The sequence below is a fragment of the Corvus hawaiiensis genome, chromosome 6 (genome assembly GCF_020740725.1).
Source record: "Corvus hawaiiensis isolate bCorHaw1 chromosome 6, bCorHaw1.pri.cur, whole genome shotgun sequence".
Classification (NCBI taxonomy): Eukaryota; Metazoa; Chordata; class Aves; order Passeriformes; family Corvidae; genus Corvus; species Corvus hawaiiensis.
In genome coordinates this window covers 28,749,625-28,773,103 of record NC_063218.1, presented here as the reverse complement: position 1 = coordinate 28,773,103, position 23,479 = coordinate 28,749,625, and the positions used below count along the sequence as shown (strand labels likewise).

The window sequence follows — 23,479 nt, the reverse complement described above, 5'->3', positions numbered from 1 at the left end:
GTTTTTATGGGTTTGTACCAGATGTGTGTGTGAGTAGCTGCTCAAATAACATATTTCCACAAAACAGTCTGTGTTTCAGTGCTGTGGGCCTTTGACTTCAATCACATTCCAGCTGGCTTTCCAGCATGGGGATCAATGTATGTTGAGAATCTCAGGTTACTTCCATGGTGGTATTTAGACACTGTTTTTGTGTTTGCATTGGCTAGAAAATAGCAAGTGCAGCTGTTATCTGGGTAGTTGAAATCTAAACCTGTGAAACTATTTCTTCACAAATCTATGCATTCAACATTTTTGAAAAAAAAAGCCAGCAGATTTTATTAATTTCTTCACTAAGTTACATATTAGTACTACCTCCAAGGATCCGTTATGGGCTCTTGCCTGCACTCAAAATAAAAACAAACATGTTTTCTTACAGAAATACTACACTTGTACTGTTTCCTGCTGAGACAATTATAAACTACCATAATGATTTATTGTAACAGTTGTAATTTCTAATTTAGATTAGAACTTTTTTTTTTTTTTTTAATATTATAACAATTATAAAGGTAATTCAAAGTTCTGATCTGGCAAAGATTCTGTTGCCTGAATTTAGGAAGATCAGTCATTATTTATTTATTAATTATTAAGCTCAGTCATTAAGAGCAAGACTTAGAGATATGGGGCTTTATCTGTGTCTGTGTATTTGCCTTTTAAATTACTTTAACTCTCTGGAAATTACTAAGCCTTGTAAACAACTATAAAAGCCATAGCAATCTCATTTCAAGAAACTTTATTTAAATCCATATACATAGTGTGCTAGAAACTGTAATATAGCCTATCTGTAGTCTCTGTCTATAAAGATTTGTCTCATGTCAAGTTTCTGCTCTGCCTTCAAAACTTGATAAATTGAGTGAGTAGAGAGAACACAAAATAAAGAAAACTGAGTCTTATAGGGTAGCAAATGTACAGTTAACAATATGAATAAAGAATAATATTTATCATAAATTTAAAATATGTATTTGGAAAGAAAATACACATGACTTAACATGAAAATAACTCCTCATATGCTAGCCTGTATTGTGAATTAAAATTGAAACATGTAAAGTCTTGATTAGACAAGAGACATTAAAATTGTCATCCTCTGGTTTTTCCTGATGGTTGCTGAATTATTGGGGTTTTTTTCCAAAGAGGAGGGCATGTAATTATTGTACACAACTTTTCATTGCCTCTTTGAGATTTTCTGGATATGAATAACTTATTATTTAAAATTTCACATAATTGACACATTACTTCTGAGGAATTATATAAATTTCTCATTCCTTTTGAATTCTGTCATGTCATTTTTTAAATTACAAAAATCAGCTTTTATACTACATTATTATTTATCTATTTTTGTGTTTCAACCAGAGAAAGATAAGTACATTTCCTGAAGTAAGAAAATAATTCTTATTATTTATTGTAGTCTCATTTATTATTATCTGTAGACAAATCTAGCACTTTCTGAAGACCTCTCACAGACAATATAAAGGTAGGAAAATAAAACAGTATGAAAGACCCAACAAGACCGTGTAATTTTATGTAGTGTTGAAAAGTGAAGGCTGTCAAGCAGAGAAGATCTCAGTCTATAGATATTTTCTTCAAAATTAATGAAGGAAAGGAATTATCTTACATAGATGTAAAGAATAATTCTCCCCACTGAAGGAATCACTGGATGAAATTCTGTGGCCTGTATTACTCACGAGGTCAGAGTAAAAGTTTATCATAATGCCTTTCTGGTCTTAAGCCTGTAAATCAGACTACCTAAGGATGAGAATTCAAAGAGACAATTATACCTAAGGAGAAAAAACTTCAACTGAGATTTTTTAAATAAAGTTCTTAATAGTAAGAGTCTGGATATCCATGTTTTTTACAATCCCTATCCTCCTTCCTTACTAATATTCAAGTTGAAAGTAATTGCATGTCCCACCTTTAGCAACTTAGAATTACAAACCATCAAAAAAAGGTTAGATCTAGAGGTTAGCAAGTATATTGTATGAGTAACACTGCAGAATGCAAAGGTCAGACTAGGTGACCCAACGGACTTTTTCCTCTGCTTCTACTATCTGTGGTTCACTGACCTGGCATTCTTCCAAAGACACTTCAACAATTCTTTGTTCTTTGCTTCTGTACGTGTAAGCCAAAGGGAAGGCAGTGATGTGACAGTCCAAACTATAGAGAGAAGAAATTTCAGAAATATTGTACATGTGGAAAGCAAAAATACATATTTAGGTTATAAATTGGGGGACAGCTTTATAAAAGTATTTTATTTGCCAAAAATGCAAATATGTGCTTGTTGAGATTAATAGAAATAGGTAACTGGATACTATTGAAAATCTGCATCTTAATGTCTATAAATACTCCTGTTAATCCACTACTTCGAATTTGGGGTTTTCCCTGTATGAAGAACTGAGCCTCTCTGGATGGTTTTCAGGTAAAATAAAGTAAAAGTCAAATGGATGAGTGAGTGCATGTGCATGCAACACTTTTGATTAGAGAAAAGAGCAATGTAGTGGGATTATATAAGTAATAGCTGTGCTTGACGTATTATTTTAAGTTCATGGATGTAATAGTGACAGCTAAGCAAGGAAATAAAATGTTGCTCTTAGGTACATATCACTCTTCACAACAGCCACAGAAGCACAACCTAACTGATCTGAACACTTAGAAGTTTGCTGAAAGAAAGGAGTGAATTTAAGAGCTGTGGACAAGAACTCCAACACGCGATGTAATTGTGCAATGTGACGCACAAATATACTTCCTTCATGCCGAGAAGTACTGGTGCAGTGTAAAATACAACTTCCCAGCCTTCGATTGTTGCACACCTTTGTCATGTGGTTGTCTCAGTCTTACAATCTCATCTGAAGTACAAGGCAGTCATCTTTTTACCTGTGGTTGAGCACTTCATATGCAAAGCAGAGGAAATAGAGACATCTCCACAATCTCTCATTTTCAACAGCATAATCTCATGTTTCTCAAGATGCTTTTTAAAGGCTTGTTTTCAGGGTTCCTAAAAAATATTCTCTATTCACAGTTTCCTCTCAGCTTGATGTTCAAGTCTGCATTTGCCCTTTCCCATGCTGCCTGCACCAACAGCTATTAAACTTTCCTCTCAACAAAAGAGCTTGGTAGACAATTTTTTGCCTGAGGAAGTTGCATGTTCTTCCCTTTGGGTAACCTGCAATGCAGTGGGACACACTGCAGCCTGTACTTTTTCTGCTAGAACAGATTTTTTTACTGTAATTCTTTCCCTTTCTTCATGTAACTCTATCCATATCAGGGAATAAAAGTGGCTAGGAAGCATCTAGTCTGATATTTTGGTTTTTCCTGGCTGTTTGTAATGTCTGTCTGATTTTGTATTATATGTTGATAACATTCTTTAATAGGTGCTTTGCACAGTGGGATATAATACTTTACTATGTAAACTCAGTCTACTTTGAGACTTCAGTCTTTAAAAACTGTTCAATTTTTGCAAAAAGTGTTATTTTGGGTTTTTAGCTGGGAACAAAATTGCAATAATTTGACCAGCAGATGTAAGTCCACTTACAGATCAGTAACTGGGTTTCTTTCAACTAAATTCTGTGAAAGGTCTCATCTTGTACATGTTCCAAGAGCTTTCTTGAAAAATACTAACTCCAGACACAAATCATAAGTTTATTTGAGATTTTGTTTAAAACATATCTGGAAATTATATCAACCTTTACAAAATAATAACATTGTAGGGAGCTTGTTTAGAAAGAGGGGAAATGACTTCACTGCTCCCTTGAGCCCTGGGGAAAATACCTTACAGCCACATTTCTCATTTCCATGGGAAGGCTGTCCTTAGGTTATATTGTTCACCTTTGCAAAAAGACTAACCATCCCCTTACCCCTCTTGACTGAGACTGTGCCAAAAAACTCGTAGATACATTGCTTGTATCATGGTGATGGATAGGAAAAAAGAGGAAGCAAAATGTGTTTCTGCAGTGTAATGTTTAGCCTAGTGATCAGTGGTGGAAGAAAAAAACTAAGGTGTCAAGGTACATTTCTGATGCAACAAAACGTCTATGCTAGGAGCAAGAACCAGAATAAAGGCATCTCTGCTCCAGCATAAATAGGATCTTAGCTTATAGATCCCTGACTGTCCCTTCTTTATTTTCCACTTCAACATTTTTCACCAAAGTTCAAAGGTGACATATTAGTTTATTATCTTTCTCCATAGGTCTTGAGCTGAAAGCAAGTAAGCTGATCATGAGGATCAGACTGTGACACACATATTAAAAATCAAAATGATCATAAATCAAAATCAGTGTTTCCTTTGTCCCACTGCCTGCAAATATCCAGTGTAAGTTAAATTGCAGAGAATTAGTGGTCACTGCACCTAAATTTTGTTTCCCCTAAGTGGAAGCTTTCATCTTTCATTTTAAAATTTTCCCTTGTGATTGAGTGAACATAGATGACTTCTACACCTGCTGTGGAGGACTCTTCCGCATCACTGAAAAGGAAACCACCACCCGGTTTTCACACCAAGTGAGAATACTCTCTGTGGAGACATCTTTTATCATTGTCTTTCTGCCACAACATTTTTTCCTGTATTATTTAAGTTCTGACTGTATCAGGTCATCAGCTGTGTAGTCATTTGTCAAAATGCTGGCTTAAACTAATCAAATACAAAAGATTACAGCCTCAGCATTAGGGAATATCAGTGCAGGAAATCTGCTCAGTGCCACCTGTTCTCCTACAGCCATGTAGCTCCGTAATACACTATTGTCATTGCTAGTAGCAAGCCACAAGATTTTTACTGAATTTGCACTCCCTCAGGATGGGAGTTTGCCAGGCTTACTCTGTCCAAGCTTTCCTGACCTGTCTGCAGGTTTTGTTTTACTCAATGTCCTGGTTTCAGTGGGGGTAGAGCTAATTTTCTTCTTAACATCTGATACAATGCTGTGGTTTGGATTCAGTATGAGGATAGTGTTGATAACACACTGATATTTAGTTGTTGTTAAGTAATGCTTACCCACAGTCAAGGACTTTTCAGTTTCCCATGCTCTGTCAGTTGAGGTACACAAGAAGCTGGGAGGGAGCATGGCCAGGATAGCTGACCCAAGCCAGCTAAAGGAATATTCCATAACACAGATTATACGCACAATATAAACTGGGGAGAATTGGCCAGGAAGTGCTGATCGCTGCTTCAGTACAGGGTCAACATTGGTCAGGGGATGGTGAGCAATTGTATTGTGCATCACTTGCTCCTGAATTTCACTCCTCTCTCTCCCTCTTCATTATCATTATTATTATCATGTTCTACCTTATTTCAAATATTAATTAAAATTTATTTCAAATATTAAACTATTCTTATTTCAACCCATGGGTTTTATGTGAGGTGGGGGAGAAGGAGTAGTGAGCAAGCAGCTGCAAGGTATTTAGTTGTCATCTGGGGTTACACGAAGACATTTGCTTTAGCAGAAACAGCAGTATTTTTAATTGTCTAGTCTCTATAGCTAATTTGTTTCATTTTTGTTTATTTTTGTACGATATCACCATAGCTTTACAAACCTAGCATAATAATGGAACATACAAAATACAAGCCTGCCATGTAGAGGTCTTAAGAGGCAAAGACTGAGAATGTGGTGTGGAAGAGAACAAGCATGGGAAGAAAAAGGAAGGGGCATAGACTGGCTCTGGAGGCTGCACTGTAAACAACTCCTCAGTAGTCCATTAAAGAAATGCAGACCTAGAGATGGCCAAAACTGAGCTTACTGGTAGCTAAGAATACAAAGAAATACTGTCTAAATCACATATAAAGTACCAAGTATAGTAAATTGTGATTAGCATGGATCTGCAGACCAACAAAGAACCAAGATGTACAAGCATGTTAGCTAAAATATAAAAAGGTACAAGTGAATCTTTGAGTGAAGAAGAAACCATCATCATGAACATCACACCCCTCAGAGATGGACTTCAGGTGCTGACAACACGTTGTTAACCTCCTCACCAGAATAAAAACACTGACATTACGACCAGAGGTGCAGCAGAAAGGTGAGTATGACATCAGGAACAGGATAAAAACTAAGCACATGTATAACAATTTTAACTATCCTATTATCCCTGCTTTTATTGTAATAGCTACATCTGGACTAACTATTATTCAATTCTTAAATTTGAGTTATCTAGAGCCTTTTTGGCTTTTTATATATCTATGCATATGCATACCTCAAATGCATTTTCTCTTTGCCCATGGAAAGAAATTTTGAGCATAACATCATGGTTTCTGAGAGTTTGGTTCTCACTGGGATCACTGCCATGAGTTACACTAGTTTACTGGGAAGAAATTCAAGTAAAACCAAGACAGCAAAACAAAAATCAAAATTATTTCCTATTGCAAAAACAAAAAGTACAAATAAGTATTAAAATTCAGGCACAACAGCCCAAGACTGTTGAATTTGCACAGTAAATATTTTATTTCCTCCACTTTATATAAATCCTTCCATTCTCTTTTCAGTGGATACTTAAGTTTAAAAAATTCTTCGGTAAAACAATGCCACTTAACAATTTTGTTTATTTTGCTGCACCAGAATATCCCTACCTGAATGGCAGTCCCGTAAAATTGTGGGTTTGATACAAAACCAAGAGGGACTGAAGTTCTGAGAATTCTTCTGGAAATGTCAATGACAATGTAGTTGGAAGGACTTTATTCTGGGCCTAATGTTCTAGAAAGGAAATCCCCCCAAAAGTCCTCTGGTAATATTTATGTCACAACATGTGTGGCAGGACTGACGGAATGAAACGATCCTTAGACTATTTTAATCCTGCTGGGGACACTTCCATCACTGTGAGCTGAAATCCAAAAGTGATTAGGGTACTAGAAAGACATGCAGTGCCATCCCTCATTCTTTGTCAGAAAAGGGAAGCTTCATTTTAAGCAGCATTCCAGAAATTTTTGAATAAGGATGATGAAAACCCATGTAGCAGTTAAGTCCAGTCAACCCTGAAACCAGTATGGTAGCCTCACATTTCTCAGTCCCTGCTTACCAGAGGAGAAAAAAAAGAACACAAATCACAGATTTAAAATAATTCATAGTTGTAGAGAAAAATAAACCAACTTTTTTTTTTATTATTTAGTCTTTGCATCTTCTGTAGTCATTTACATGAACATAGCATGGTGTAAAATCACCCAAAATGCTGAGGGAAAAGAGAATTTTGAATTGTAGCCCTGTTTACTGATTTTGAATAAAATAAAAGTACATGACTGTCTCTGGAGAAGCAGTCAAATGCTTTGAAAGCACACACATATATTCAGATATATAGTGAGGAACTACCTATAATGTTAAGACTCTAGGGTAGGCTTCAAAGGAGTGCAGGTTCCCCATATAAACAGCAGAGAAATTAAAAAAAACACCCTGGTTCTTCTAAAGAGTGATTGAAAACATTTAAATTAAGTCTAGCTGCTGCTTTATTTGTGCACCTTTAATCACCTTTAAAAAGGCGTATCACTGTCCTCCACAGAGGACATGAGTTACTGAGGTACCAAACGTAGGTATCGTGACAAACCTTGACTGTTGGTACTGAAAATAAATCTCTCATTCTTCCACCACAGTGTAAACAAATATTCAGTTCACTCTGGATGAGAAGAAATTGTAAGTAGCACTTGCATTTTTTCTGTCCTTTAAGCACACAAGATGGAGATGGAAAACGTTTATATATTCCCACCTTATATTATACAACGAACATTTAGCTGTTTCAAGCAGCAGAAGTGTATCATTTCCTTTGGAAGATGGCTACAACATAAAGGTTTTTGCAGAAAAGGAGATTTTAATTTCTGTTTTCCTATTTAAGATAATCCCAAGAGATGGTCCTTTTTATCATGAAAAGTAATTCCAGCAATATTTGTTGTGCTAATGAGCCTATATTTTCAGAACTATATTTGCATGTACTCAGCCACCTGTATCACTTATGATTTAGAAAATTAAAGGTTTCACAATTTTTCCTTATAAATCAATTCTGTCGGCCCATTGAACAAGCCTATTTCTTTTCTTTTCTCCCATCTTAATATAAGACAGTATTTTTCTTCTGTTATGGCATTTCCATCACTCTACCATTTGCTCAAAACACAGTGTTTCTATGAGCATTTTGGATTCCTCCCCATTTGGTTTTCTTATATAAACAGAAGCTGACTGCCTGTAAAATGCAGGAGGACCTGTAAGCTGGAGTGAGATATACATGGTGGAGCCTCTGGTTATAGTCAGTGTTTCTCATAACCTTTTACAGATCATACGGTATCTACATAATCAGATTAAAATCCTTTCAATAAAGTAAAGCAAAGTGCAAGAATCAGCCTTGGCCATAATACTCACTTTAAGCCAGCTCCCCTTACATCAGCTGTCTTGACATGCATGATCACAATACTTTCAGGTCTCCTGCTCCACACTGAGAGCACTGGTTTTCTTCCAGTTTTTGCATAGTTACCATAGTACTTCCCCCTCCATCTTGCCCTACAGGACAAGGCACTGATACAGGCTACATTTAATTCTGCTCTCTAATGAACACTATTCATAAAGAGATGCCTATACCACTCAGCTAAGTAGTAATATGTAACAAATATGGTACATCAGGATTGCAATCTACAGTAGAGGGTACCAGATGGACAGCATATCAAGAATTACATTCAAGGATAGTACAGGAAATACTACATTCCCAGAGATAATTTCTTATAATGTTACCAGTATTAGAATATCCAGAATATTAATTTAGTCCTCTTTTCCATCATTCCATCATTATGTTATGGATGAACAAATGTTCGCAGTATGATACTTCATTAAATAATGCAGACTCATTTAAAGAAATATGGGGAGATTGCTGACAAAATTATTTCCAACACAAGATAGGACTATTCCTCTTTCTGCTACCAATATTTGCTTTAAAAAAAAAAAAATCCCATTTCCTTATCAGCTCAGACTTTCACATGACTGAAATTAGCAGCATTAATCTTCTCTTCTGCAATAAAAAATGTGTATAAAAATTACACAGCAATACCTGTAATACCATACATTTTTCAATTCAAATGCTAAACTAGACTCTCACACTGCTGCTTGGACACATTACTCTAGCATGGCAAATTTGTCACTATAGGAAGAAAAACGCTTTTCTTTTGTTCCTTGACTCCTTTTTAAGTCAGTTGAAGATCACGTTATTTCTTCCCATTTTAAACACTGGGGGGAAAAGGGAAATGTAGGGTACAGGGAAATCAACAATTTTCTTTTTTTCTAAAGAGTGCATTAAAAGATTAGCAGCACACAGGAGGAATAGCATGATGCTGTAAAATAGCCTAGTGTCCTGTATTTAAAAATGAAAAAGATTAATACAAATTCATCCTATTAGGTTAGTTGCTTTTTCTTTCTCAGATACCAGCTGCTAGGATTTGCATAAAGTAGAAATTCACTTCTGCTTTGCCATATTATGACATTCTGTGCCTAACAAAGGCTGCCTACGTTTTCCAGGTCTTTTTGCCCTTCAAGTAAACTGCAATAAGCAGGGGGAAGATGTGTACAAGGGCCCCGCATTAAAACACTGCTCTTCCTGAGACAGGAGGAGATTGCCATCTGCTGGTCTCTGGCCTCTACACGAAGTCAGGCAAAGGGTATTGAGTGAGGATCTCTGCAGTGACTTTTTTTAAAGCAGATAATATTTTTCTTCTCCCTGTTCTTCATAAGCATATATTTGCATAAACAAGTATGTATTTGAAAATAAAGTCAGGCTATGTGGTTACCTGCTCCAATCTAGCTGTGCAGGATGCTGATGTGATAGACGGCATGTAGCATCCATTTGATGTAAATTTCTGCCATTTCAAAGATAAGGCTAAATGGCCGTGGTATAATAGTACAGAGATTATAGGTATAGAGATTCTGATACATGTATGGACCACATCATACGACTCTGCCGAAATGTGATTCTTCTGAATGGCAAAAGAGTGCTGTTGTGTTAGTTGTTTTGGCAGAATATATTCAGCCCTGCCACCACAGCTGCCAGGTAACCTCCTGTTCTTGTGCAGTGATGCATTAAAACACCCATGACATCATGCTTCTGCATAACATATTCCTGCTCAAGCTCAGCTCTCTTTTGGGCATCGTGTCTTTCTTGCAGTGCTGTCAGGAAGGCATGGATGCCCAGTCCTTGTCTAGTTAAATTGCCCATGGAAATTAGGATAATGCTAAAAAACCGCACTGCGAACAGGAGTAGCTGACACAGACACGCTCCATCTCACCAGCCACTGACCTCTCACGGGGTAAGCAGACAGACAGCAGCCCTTAAACTGGCATGACAATGGGCCATTGCAATACTGTGGTCCTGCCTTGCTCCCGGCAGGGTTCCACACAGGCTGCACGAACACAGGCAGACACACACACACTGCCCGTGCTAATGCAGCTCACTTCAGTTTTCTAGTCCAGTAGAAAAAAGCCTTGAGACAACACAAAAGGCTTTTAAACAGGAACATTGGAGAAGTATAGGTATAGATGATATAGAAACATGAAAAAAATATTTTGTATTATGAGAATCTAAGGAAGCAGGGCACATGGATGGCTACACCTGGACACAGCACTTGACCACATTCTGCAGCACTACCAATAAATGCATGAGTCTGGAAACAGCTAACAGGACTAACACATCACTTCAACATGCCCAAGAACTTAACTCGGCCCCCCCTGCAATCCAGCATGCTTTCCTGGTTACCTGTGATGTCAGTAAAGAAGCTGCTGGGCAGAAAAACAGGCTGAGAGAACTGAAAACCAGAAATTATTTCTTGACCATTCCAGTAGTTTAGATGCAAGGCAGTTAATCACTAAATGCAGTACTCTCTGCATTACATTGCAGTTTGATAGGAGCATGAGCCTAAGACAGCATCAATACTCCTGCATCTGTAAATGATATGTGCATCTGTATAGCTGGAATTTCTGGTTTGGCATTTTTTTTCTATCTAGAGCAGTACCTTTTGAAAGAGTAGACTCTGAAGAAACAGACATTTCCATGCAAATGTTAAAGGAAATATTTCACTGATATGAGAAATTGCTTTAAGCAATTATTTTCCTTATTTTTCAGCCACTGCGGGAAAAATATAAGAAACTGTAATCCTGTTTAGAATGAAATTTCAATCTAGCTTCTATGATAGCTATGCTGCCTTCTCTTCCCGAACATATTGTTCACAAATCTTAATGCTACAATGCACCAGAATTCATGTTTGCAGTCAGTTCTCTATAACTATTTCATCTCTTTCCTAATCAGTATGCTGGATGACTGCATATTTAGTACAGATCCCTTACACTGATTCCTTCCTCCCAGATGAATTGTTTAACATTTTTCTACATTAAACTGCATTTTCTACCTGATTGTTCACTTAAATGATTCAAAATCTTCTGTGTTTTGGTTTGTTTCTTACCACCTGTTATATTTCTTTCAGAAAATAAAAGAAAAATAGAAAAAAATATAGAAATAAATAGAAAAAGTATAGAAAAAATATAACTAAATCTAATAACTGTAACAATATATACTATAAAATTCAGCTATTTCCATCATCTTCTGGTTTTTATCCATCCTTTTCCCTAGAATAAGGTCAGAATGCTTGTTTTCTTTAGAAACTTAAAAATACTTTGAATTAAATGTGTCTATAATAATATCAAAGACAATTCTAAAATAATGTAGTCAGACATAAGTGAATGAATTAATATCTCTTGGGTTTGTAAACATGCATTTACAATCTAAAATAAAAAAGTAAGATCATCAAGGACCCATCTTTATGTAAATAATTTATAATTTTGGAATTTGTTTAGAAGAACAACATGGCATTATTTTAAAATGTACATCTGACCAGTTTTGCATATTTTAGTAACATTATAATATAGCAATACCTTTATGATCAATCTGATACAGGCCCAATAAGTCCTGCCCTGTCCTGATCCCACATGTAGTATATTTTAAACAGGTTTTCACAATTTATTCTAGAGGAAAGCAATTTATATTGTGGTGCATATTGTCTGTTTAGGCTGAGATTTTATTAACTCATCTAATGCACTGTTCCTCTATCTGACTTTCAGTTGCAGCAATGCAAGTCTTGTTTCTACTACCCTCTCAATTTGCAGTAATAAGGAAGCTTTTTTTCACTTAGAATTCATTAATGGACAGAAAGAGAAAATTCTATCTACAATAGTCACACAAAAAATTAAGTAGTAAACTGCTTTATGGAAGATGTATAGCTCCACCAAACAGACCAAGACCTCTGCAGTCCTGTTTTCAAATGGCCTGCCAAATTTTTGTTTATCCAATTGTTGCAGCAGCTTTTTTAAATGTAGGTGGCATTCACTTCTTGCACCACAGGGCTCTTTGGCCTTCTTAAGATTTAATACAAATATTACGTGAGCGCTATCTTGGCCTTCTCCATGCACCTAAACAGCCTGTAACATGTTTTAATGAACCAATTGCCTTCATGCCTTTACAAAGGCATCTGGTTCTCTTTGAATCTTGCTGGTTTGATTTCTTGTCACAAAGCCTTCCCTATGGACATGTCATCACTGGCAAGTGTTGCAGGATGGAACAAGTTGTAATTTCTTATAATTATGCTCCCTGCTTTAGCCAGAATGGCATTTATATAAATCCCTCCTGCTAGACTTTATCCTGTCTTTCCAGAGTTCTTAGATCTATAGGCTGAATCAGGCTGAATACACGTGTCCTGCATGTTCCACTTCCTCCTGTGCAGCCTTGTAGAAAGATCATGGTATGGATCCCTGCTGTCTCTGTGGTCACTGTAACCAGAGGAGACCCCACTGTGCTCAGAAGTCTAACCACACATGACCCTCCTTCGCACAGCAGTGCAGTAGCCGAGCAGTTTGCAGGCTGCTGCGTTTTTCAGTTTGTGCTAGTTCACAGAGGCATTATGGGATGTCTCTCTGACCATCGTGAGGCTCTTTTGAGATATTATCCACTGATCTCTACTGCAGCCCCTGTTACTGTAGCATCTCAACCTTTGCTGACTTTATCCCCACACTTCTCTAAGACTGGAAGAGTGACGGGAAGAGTGTAGGCACTAGGTACAAAGAGTGAAATAATTGTGCTGTCGCACAGAGGTCTCAGTCAGAACAAGGCAGGGTTTCAGATGTCCAGCATTTTAAACCAATATTCACGTCACTTCTTCCTATTTCTCAGCACTGTTTTCAGCACAAATCACAGAGTTCTACAAAGGACACACAAGGATTAGAAAACAAAATTAGAAAAACAGAGGGAAATACGTGCCTCTGTGTGAAAGTCATGGAGATTAGGTGTTGACTTGCATCTGAAGGACATAATTTCAGCTACTGTAAACTGGCCTGATATTATTGACATCACTGAAGCCACATTATTTACATCAGCTTACGAGCTAGCTCAGAAGACTCAGCAACTGAACATTTCCAGCCAAATAAAAAGGGGGCTTCCAGGAGACTGGTTGATGGCTTAAAAATAATGAGCAGGATCCACAAGGATCTAGGTAGTGATCTAGGGATCTAGGGCAAGACTGAGAGGCAAACTGGGCTGAAAACCATTTGCATTCAAAGACTGCTGTCACACCAAATGAGCTACCTAGTAATACAGACAGACTCCCCAGTGCTAATGAATTTAAACGTAGCATGGATGCACTACCACCTATGGCTCCTTCCCTCCAAATCACCCAGATGAACTGCAGCTCAATAAAATGAAAGCAAACATTTCTGAATCTGAAGCTGCATCCAGTGTTCAGATTTTTATCATTTTTACCCTGAAGTTCATTGCAAACTGTGCCTATTGACTGTTTCTCTCAGAACAGGATTCTCCTGTCAGTCTTTTCACCTCATTCCTGCTCTGCTCTGCAAAACCAGTTTTGACATGCAGCAGCATGTTGGTGGAAAGAGAAAAAAAGAAGGAGACCTAACAAGAAATCATTTCCCTTTTGACCTGAAATTGTAAATCTTTGGAAGCATTCCGGCATGGTGTAAGGTTAATACTACAACAAATAGCATATCACAGCAGCAAATATAAAGCACTATCTTTTTGTCTGTCTGTGCACTGAGTGGGCTGAGAGTTTTTATTTCATATTTCATTTACACCTTGCTGAGTGATGCCATAGAAATGGTAGAACTTTCATCTCCTCCCACTTCTGCAGCAGCACAATATGTGTAAGAGCAGCAGCTCCCACACTGCGCACTGGAAGCTTGAGCCGGATGCAGATCACAGGTTCATTTCTATTTCTTCTACACAACATTCTCAGATGCTAGAAGACATCTCTTATTTTCTTATTAAAGCTTGTTGCAGAAATAACATCTGAGTGAAAAACTACCTCAGAACTTTAATCACATAAATGAAAAACACTGAGCTTTTCCTCAAAAGTTCTTCATAAGGAAAAATGGGAGACCAAATCAAAGTAAAATTTGTTTAGGAAAATGAAATGAAGAGGACAAGCATTTGGATATAAGACAGTCTCAAGCAAGCAGAAAGGGGTAAAGTTGCATATCTTTTGTTTATCAGTATTGGGTCACTGAAAATGTAGTAAACACCACATCTGAAAATCTAGAAACTTTCCAGAGGACTAAGAGAAAATTCATGCTAAACAAGGTCAGCCAGTACTATTCAGAAAAAGATAACCTAGAGGACTTAAGTCATGAGCAAGCCCAAGAGTGCTGCAAGATGCTCAAGACCATCACTTTGGTAATAGTTTCAAAGATAGATGATAAATCAAAGTTTTTGAAAAGTCAGTGTTCTTAAGCCAAGCTGTACTTCAGTCTGAATTCTTCAGAAAGCAAGCAAAACGGCCCATGAGTTTAGTAATGAGCTCAGAATTTTCTTCATTCAAGATAATCAGTTTGAAATTTGTTAATGTTGGACGTTACTGAGTAGAGACACTTCTGCCAGATCGAAGGAGTTCCAGATTTGCCCACAGTCTGGTTCTTCCATCAGTATAGAAGCATTTCTCACAAGTTGCCAGAGAAAAGTTCATTAAGTAACCGTCCACAAGCAGTTTCACTGCTCACAAGCTTCACAAGAGCTGAAGCTACATGTTATTTGAATAACTTACTCCCATATAGTGTCTACATGAAATATTCTTCAGCAAACCCTTCCCACTACCACTCTACTGTAGCAGAGGACCATTTCAAACACACATCAGTGATCCTTGTCTGTTGTGAGCAAGAGGGCTGACATACCTGCCTGTACATTACAGTGAAATTATGTTTGTAGAGATAAGTAGCAGAGATAGAAGCTCTATGAACATTTGGGGTATTCAAAAAATGTCATTCTCTCAAATACAGTGAAAATGAAAATCCCAGTGTCAGATTATCTATACACATAAAATTGTTACACTTTAGTTAGATTTATTTTTCTCTTTTAAACTTTTGTTTAGTCTAAATTAAATTTAAAAGACTTTTTTTAATTAAACACCCTCAAATTCCCTTAATTATAAAATTACAGGTATTTTGACTTTTAAATTTTTTTTTTCTAACTCCTTATATTGGGAAGTATATCAACACTGAATCTGGACATAAAGATCTGGTCTCAATAAATAGTAATTCAAGGGGAAAAAGAACCAGCCATTTGTCAGAATACTACCAGCTCAGTTTAGATATTAGCCACATAAGCAAATTTTGTTACTCTTCCAAATTATGGTTGAAATATTTTTCCAAGCTATTGCAAAGTACTGTATTTAATAAATAACAGAATGAAGAAGGTTCAGAGGTTTTTTTCCCAGTCAAAAATACTGCAGATTTAAGAGTCCCACATACTACAGGAGCCCTAAGTTTAGTTTTCAGAACATGGCATTCTAAAGATTAATGACTCCATTACAATGGTATCACGATCTTTTTCAGAATATAACCACAAAGTTTGTCAGTAGCATTCTGTCTTGCAGAGTTTCAGGGCCTTAACATGCGCAGCAATACTCCACTCTCAGCATGCTGCAGGGGCAGCCACATTAGTTTCATATCTGCAGTGAGAGGTATGTTACAGATCTCATAGCTGTGTTCCAAAAAACAGAGCCCAAGAGCTACTTTGATAGACAGACCTTGAGTCTGGCCTGTAAAAGACCACTGCTGCACTTCAAGACACATGCATGGCAATACCCTGAAACTTGACTTGCCTAAATCAAAGCCAGATTGCTGACAAATCTGGCACAGAACCAACAGAAGTACATTGCATATTAGTGCAACTTTGAGAGACTGATATATCTTGTGTCTAGATGTAATTCTAAAGCCTAAAAAAAGTCATCAGAATTCCTACCACAAAGATCAGAGAAATTCTGATATATACCCCACGGATTTGAAAGCAGAAGTTGCTACTCAGGTAATATGGACTTCACCTCCAGGAAAGTTAAGGATTCCACACCACTCAGACACTGTCCTACCAAATCCCACCTTGACTGGCTCTCAATTGAGCACACAGAACATCTGGCAATTAAAGAAGCAACTACCCCATAAGAATAATTGGGAGCTGGTCATGTTCCCACTACCAGAACAGACTGGGAAAGGAATTGTACATGACAGGGGGGTGGGAACTAGATGATCTTTAATGTTCCTTCCAACACAAACCATTCTATGATTCGATGATGATGATGCCAGTCTGAGATGAGGAGGCTGGCAAAGACAATAAAGTTAAGTCACTAAGTCAACCAAACCAGAAGAACATATGTAAAGAAGCAAAGGGAAGAATATCTATGGAAAACACCATCAAACATTTAAATGGCTAACTGATGTGGAAAATCACTGGTATACTCCTAGCATTCATTAGACTTTATTGAAATATTGATCACAGCAAGCCTTTTAGAGTTTGATATTTTTAGGCAGAAAGAGTTGACAAAAGCTTTGGAAAATAGCAGCTTAAGGACCCTGAATTAGATGTACTGAGTGCAAATTCCTGTAACTCTGTCAGATGCTTAAGGCCAGAGTCAAATGCTCAATTGAATGGCCAGAGGCTTTAGGCTATTGAATTTACACAAAAATTGAAAGTGAACATACCAAAGTTGTTTCTGACTTTCAAATCCTCCAATCTGGACATTTCTACACTACTACAAAAGCACTTGGAAAGGTATTAGCTGATATTCCTGATGTTCCAAGATGTAAGATCTTTCAGAATTCTGCTCATTTCAACACAAGATAAATGGGAACACAGAGGATAGATTTACCTAACAACACACATTAATGTAAACAACCACCAAATTAATTTGTTAGTCAAGGTGGCAGGGAAGGATGCTGCAAAGTCACTGAAGGGCCAATACAATTCGAGAAATGAAAAGGAAATACCTCAAGAGAGAGAACAGTTGAAATAAAAATAATCACAACATGTGAGGTTTGACGCCAGTTCCAACATTTGGATTTCTGATTTATTCCACTTGTAAGCCCTTCTGGTCTTCCTATGTGTTTGAAGCTTCTACAATATAAATGATCCATGTCTAATTCAAAGTAAAACCAAAAAGCAGAAGTAGAAAAACTCTGCTTAACTCCATTCAATTTTGGGAGCATGAGAAATACCCAATTCTCATGTGTTCTTTCCTAAAATAAGCTCAGTGACTAAGGCAAGGAATACATTGCAAATGGGCTGAAACGCAACGATCCTTTCAGTAGCAGAATGGAGAATGATACCAATGTGCTTCCTATGGACTCAAAATCCATGGAAAATGTCACAGAAAAATAAATAATTGCATGGAAAGGCTGAAATGCAACAATAGTATCTAAAAATATAGATGGTCTGTACTTTCAAAGGATGCTGCTGTTTACAAGTTCTTCCAAGTAGTGTCTGCTGTCTTGCATTTGTGACTTTCTCATATCCTTAATGTGTATAAGCATGAAAACAAAAGAAATATATAGCACTGGAAACATCAGTTATATGATTGCATGTACAGCTGACTTAAAAGAAAAAAATAAAACCTTGACAGAGACAGGCAATTTCCCATTAAAATCTTCAGTTTATTCGAAAGCCATTTTTATCATCAATAAAAACAAAATTTCAAGATGTTGTGAACAGCAAGTTTTGTCTTAGCTAATCATCACCTCTTCCCACACCCAGGAACAGCCAGCAATGGATGGCAATGAGATCTGAAGTTACGATGTTACCATCTGTGCCAGAAAAATTTATTTAGGAATGTATAAACCAGAAATGAGTTGGTTGTAAATTACTTGCAGGCTTATAATTTCTCTGTAATATTTCACAATTTTGAAATTAAAACCATGTAGTTAGAAAAGAATTTTGCACATACTGGCTGATTGGCTCATACACAGACACATGTAGATAGTTCTTGTTTCTCCTGTATTATTTATCCTGTTCATACACTTGAAGTCAGAAAATACACAAAGAGTAACAACACTATAAAAATAAACATTAAGACCTGCATTGTATTTACAAAAGAATATCATGTCCACAGTTTTTGCAAATCAATTATTTTTCTTATAAGGAAAAGCATCTTTTTTCCTATATAATGCATTCTTTTATCTTAAAATAGATACTCTTTACTTCCATGGCATAAATGACTGGAAAACACAATTAGATCTCTGTACTATGATTTTAAGGTCACTGGCATAAAACACTTCTTCCATATTCCTAGCAGTAATTTTCTGAAAGCTGTTACTAAAATGAGAACAATTATACACAGTTTTATAGCTTGTGGATGCAAGAGAACTGCTTATCAGTGTCTAGACACAGTCTTCCATAAAATTCATGGGCCTACATGTTGCCTTCGAATGCTGCATTTAGCCTTGGGATCTTTGATTTAACTGACAGATGTGCATAATCTCAGCCATTGGTTAGCTCCCTCACAGCTAAACAGCTCTTCAGATATATGTGCCAAAACTATTCCAGCTGAGGGAGCAAATTCAGTTCATTACATTTCCTCCAGATCTGGATGTTTTAAATGGCAGCTTAGTAAGGATAGAAACTCTTCCTCTTGCCCAACTTTACTCCTCTTGTCTTATCCACAAGCCATTTCTGTTTTGCTTCACAGGCTACTGATGTCACAAATGTTTGAGTTCTGGCTTACAATTCTGAGAGCTATGTTTACAAGAATATAAAATGGAGTTTAGCCCATAATATTTACCTTTTCTTCTTGGAACAAATGTTAGGCGGGATAAATAACACTTTGTAGTAATATACTCAATCAAGTACAACAAAGTAAATGATGCAAAGGTAGAGTTATATGTAAGAGCCATGTAGTGGGAAATGACAAGGTACTTTGTTCTATGAAAATCGGATTATAATAACTCTGAAGACTGTAAAGGTTTATTTTCTTCCTTCCTTAGGTTCATATTTCTAAAACATAAACTCACATGGGAGACTGTGCATGAAAGCAAATTTTTACATGATTATGCTTACATCCAAAAATAATTAACATGAAACACTCCCCCTGTCAGATATTGAAGTGCTGCTTAAGATTAGTAGTTGAGTAGAAACCCAGAAAAATCTTCTTTACTGAAACAGTAATTTTTACATTAACTCAAAGAAAACTAGTGATTGAGTAAATAAAATTTCAGTTGTAACACAAAGGCTTGATCTTCACAATTGAAGCCTGAAATAATGGTAACAGCAGATTAAGTTTCTCACTAGGTGACTAGGCTGACAGTTAAACTTCTTTTGGGTTTGGTTAAGACTTCCACTGCTGGCATGCAACAAGGATGCTCCTCCAACAGTGGTACAGATGCATGAACTGAAATGCTTCCAGTTCATCTAGTCCTTTGTCCCAGAGAGGGGAGACCCTTCCCAGCAGTAGGTGCAACCTTACACAGTTTTCTTCCAGGGTGGCAGTCCCAGCACACATTTTGGTTGAGGGCACCGGTGGGGGTGGGTTACCCGGCCCCACTCCACTCTCTCCCCTTGCAGACATAGGCTGGTGTTAAGAATGAGCCAGGTGGCACACAGGAGAGCGATCTGACAGGGGGCAGGATAGCTCATTATCTGCTGTTGCAAACAAGGCTGAAGGCTGCTTGTGGTGAAAGCAGTTGAGAACTGGCTCTGAACCCACCACAACATCAAAAGAGAGGTAGGGAGAGGCCATCTAGCTACAACTCCTGCTCCTGCTCCTGCTGCAGGGCCTGAGGCAAGAGGGGTGACTATTCTGATGCATACGCCTCAGATTAGGAGCCCTGTTCCCTGCATTGTTCCAGGGCACCCAAAAGAATCTGAAGGGGAATGAAGAGAGAATGAGAATCTGAACAGCAATGCCCAAGACTGAACACATATGGGATCTGAACAAAAGCTTTTCATATAAATATTCTAACATCAACTCAAAAGACAGGTACGACTTCTTCACAAGTCTGATGGGGACCTGATTAATGTTGATAACCCCATCTCAGGGACATCAGAAAGCAGGCTTCTTGACACCCCTGCAAATTACCACTTGTCAACTGTACTCCTCGGGGAATCATTTTGTCTCCATCCCACAAGCCAGAGCACAGCTCAAGTCCTTAGAGTTTGTGACTACTGAATTCAGGAAATCTTGTTCCAGCAATTACTGATTACATAATATTATAATATTTGTATATTGTACTTTTTCCCGCTGTGGCATGGTTCTGATTAAGGTTTTCCTTCCAAAATCTTTCCCTACGTCCTTACGTTTTCTATAATGCACATGCACTCATTAAAAAAAAAGGACATTCAAAAATTAGAATTTTATAAATATTTGAAATAAATTCAGCTCTAGCAAGTCTCCTGTACTCTGTTGCCAGCTGAACAAAAACCAACAGTCAGTCTCCTCATCAGTGGTGGACCCAAAGTAGTACAGGCCTCCCACTATAAGCAGAGCCTTGAAATAAATATTTATCATGCAAAGAGAGAAAATAAATTACTTTAAAATGTTTTTTACTAGTCAGACTCAGTGTGTCATCAAACTCTTATAAAAATGGATGTTTCTACACAATTACTTGTACTCCGAACTCAACTGTTTCATCTAATAATTGATGCCTCCTACTTGCACACATTTGCTTAAGTTCTTTAGCCTGTTCTGCTAGGAAGATTGTAAAAACTACATGTGTGGATATGTAGGAGTAAGCATATACATATACATTCAGGACAAGAATGTTTATTCAGAATAAATTATTCGGCTCTAAAGGAAATTAATTAAGATGGATAATTCATAATTCAAATACCTCTAGAACCCCTGAGGAAAACAACATCAGAGATAATACGTGTGAGTGAAATGCTTTTTTTCAAGCATTGTTTCTCAAAACTTATACAGACTGCTTAGCCAGAAAAGAAAAAAATGTCTCATCCATATTTCACTTAATTCTTTTCACTGAAAAGGCTCATATGATAAAAAACAAAGTTTTTATTTTCTAAGCAGCTCCACAGACAACTACCTTAATCTGTTAATTTTGGAAAGCCACACCTTCTGAAAAATCCAGGATCTGGAAATATGAGGGAAGAGAAGGGGATTTTGTAATAACAGTTGGGCTTCTCCACACATTCATCCTTGACATAACTTTCATTTACATCACTACATTGACCCTCATTGAGTCATTTCTCCCTCTGAACTCAGGTACTGAAACATTATATAAGCACTCACCCCATTTCCAGAGGATGGGTAAACAGCTTGGTTGTAGACACAATCCTTTAAAAAATGAGCCGGAACTGCTAAATAAAATTACTAAATTCGTGTTCCATAAATTTCACTTTCAAGGAACACAAGTAGTCAGCTGCCACTGCTAAGGCAAATGCATAAACCTAATTATTTCAATTTAGTTTTGCCCGTTGGTCTTATCTGTATTACTGAATATTTTAATAATGTGAAAGCAGCAGGTGTGCCCGGTGTTGTGTAAATACTGGGCAGACACACTAAACAGCAGCCAGGCTCTGCCCTGACCAGCGTCTGTGCGCTGCGACAGACACGGCAGACAAAAGGCAGAATCAATGCAAGTGCACGAGGTGCGGAAGCGGTGCTTGAAGGTTAAATTTGCCGATGCAGGAATGCTGCTTTAGGCACTGAACTCGGCACCCTCGTCCCTATTGATGGCTACCAAGCTGTTTTCACTGGGGATTTATCTCCGTGTGTTGGCAGACCGCGGTATAGCAGAGCGTTCATTCAAAGGCAATGAATGGCAAGTTTGCTGCTGCACGGGGTGAATCCCCAGGCCCGGGCAGGAGGCTGACAAGGACTCGGACCGCCCGCAGCCGGGCCCAGGCACTCCCGCAGTCACCGCCCGACGCCGGTTCCGGCACTGAGATGTCGGCACGGTTACAGCGGTACCCGTGGAGCGAAAGCTGTCAGGGATCGCCGTTTTCCCGACAGCCGCCACAAGGCGTAGGAGGCGAGGCCGGCTCACTCTGGAGGAGTGCTTTCCCCCGGGTGCTCCGGGACGGGAGCTGCGCTGCTGCTCCTGCCCCGCCGCGCCGGGCGGCCCGGGGCCAAACCGGCGGGGTTGTGCCCCTGGCCTCCACCGAGTGCCTGGGCACGGCCCGTACCGCGCCTCAGCTCAGCAGCGGCCGAATGTAACTTATCCTGCGAAGGGAAACTATGAACATTTTTCAGTCGTGTTTCCGCTCCTCCGTGCCTGATTTCGGCGTGCCGCGGGAGGGGCGCGGAAAGCTCGGGCAGAGGCCGGGGCCGGGCCGCGCCGAGGCGCCGTGCGAGGGCTCGCAGCGCCATCTCGTGGCCGCCCCTGAAACTGCAGCGTGCGCCCCGCGAGCGCTGCGAGCTGAGCTTCGAGCTGCGGCTCTTCCGACCCGTGGTTTACCCCGCGAAATCTCTGCCGAAACTTTAAGTGTTAAGACTATGCTTACAAAGCTCTCCCTTCCTCTATTTCTGATGAAATCTATTCTTTTTTCGGTTTTTTTTTTTTTTTATTATTTATACCTATGTTGTAATTTTATTAACATATTTTACTGTTCCAGTCTAAGGAAATGCAAGATATTTAGTTTCATGGAAGTGAAGCCAACATATACTCAGTTATAAAACACAGACGTATGAAAAACACCACCTTGTGTTGTCAAAAAGTTTCCTTTGTCTCTGGTGGTAAGGTGCTCCTATTCAACATTGCCTCTTCCTCCTCAGGAACAGAGTTTCGAGTATATTTTTATGTGAGAAAAGGGGATGCATACTACAGTCAAACAATTTCTGAATTAGAAAAGCTGATTGTAACTTTGATCAAGGAATGTCTGTCTTAATTTCCAAACTAAATTTTGTTTAATACTAATAAAAATATCTGTTTAGAAAATATAAAACAGGATTTTTTTTTATTTGAAAGCACAAAAATACATACCTAAGATTAGAATTATATATTAGCAACAATCAATCACTTTGTGGCTATGATTTTGTTAATGGATCAGCAAGAAGAGTCACAGTTTGAATGTTAGGCAGCTGCTTTGGGATAAGGGTGAAACAGTAATGCCAGTTCCATTGTGGGTTGAAGCATTGCTGCACCACACGATGTAACTTAAAGGTGCGGTCTTTGCTTATTCTGTCACCTCAGGTTTCTTTGTAGTTTGTGAGTTCAGAAGATGTGGGTTCCTGCCAGTGCAC

The 23,479-nt window shown here is 38.1% G+C and overlaps 1 long non-coding RNA gene across 1 annotated transcript in view; it reads right to left on the bottom strand.

The window, feature by feature from the left end:
• The window catches only part of LOC125327843, a 32,474-nt gene extending 10,250 nt beyond the window's left edge, over positions 1 to 22,224 (bottom strand). Inside the window, exons 1-2 of the long non-coding RNA XR_007204399.1 lie at positions 21,527 to 22,224; positions 2,097 to 2,187 (exon numbers count right to left, since the gene is read on the bottom strand). This is a non-coding gene — a long non-coding RNA (uncharacterized LOC125327843). The remainder of the gene's footprint in view (positions 1 to 2,096; positions 2,188 to 21,526) is intronic.
• Between the last annotated feature and the right edge of the window lie 1,255 nt (positions 22,225 to 23,479).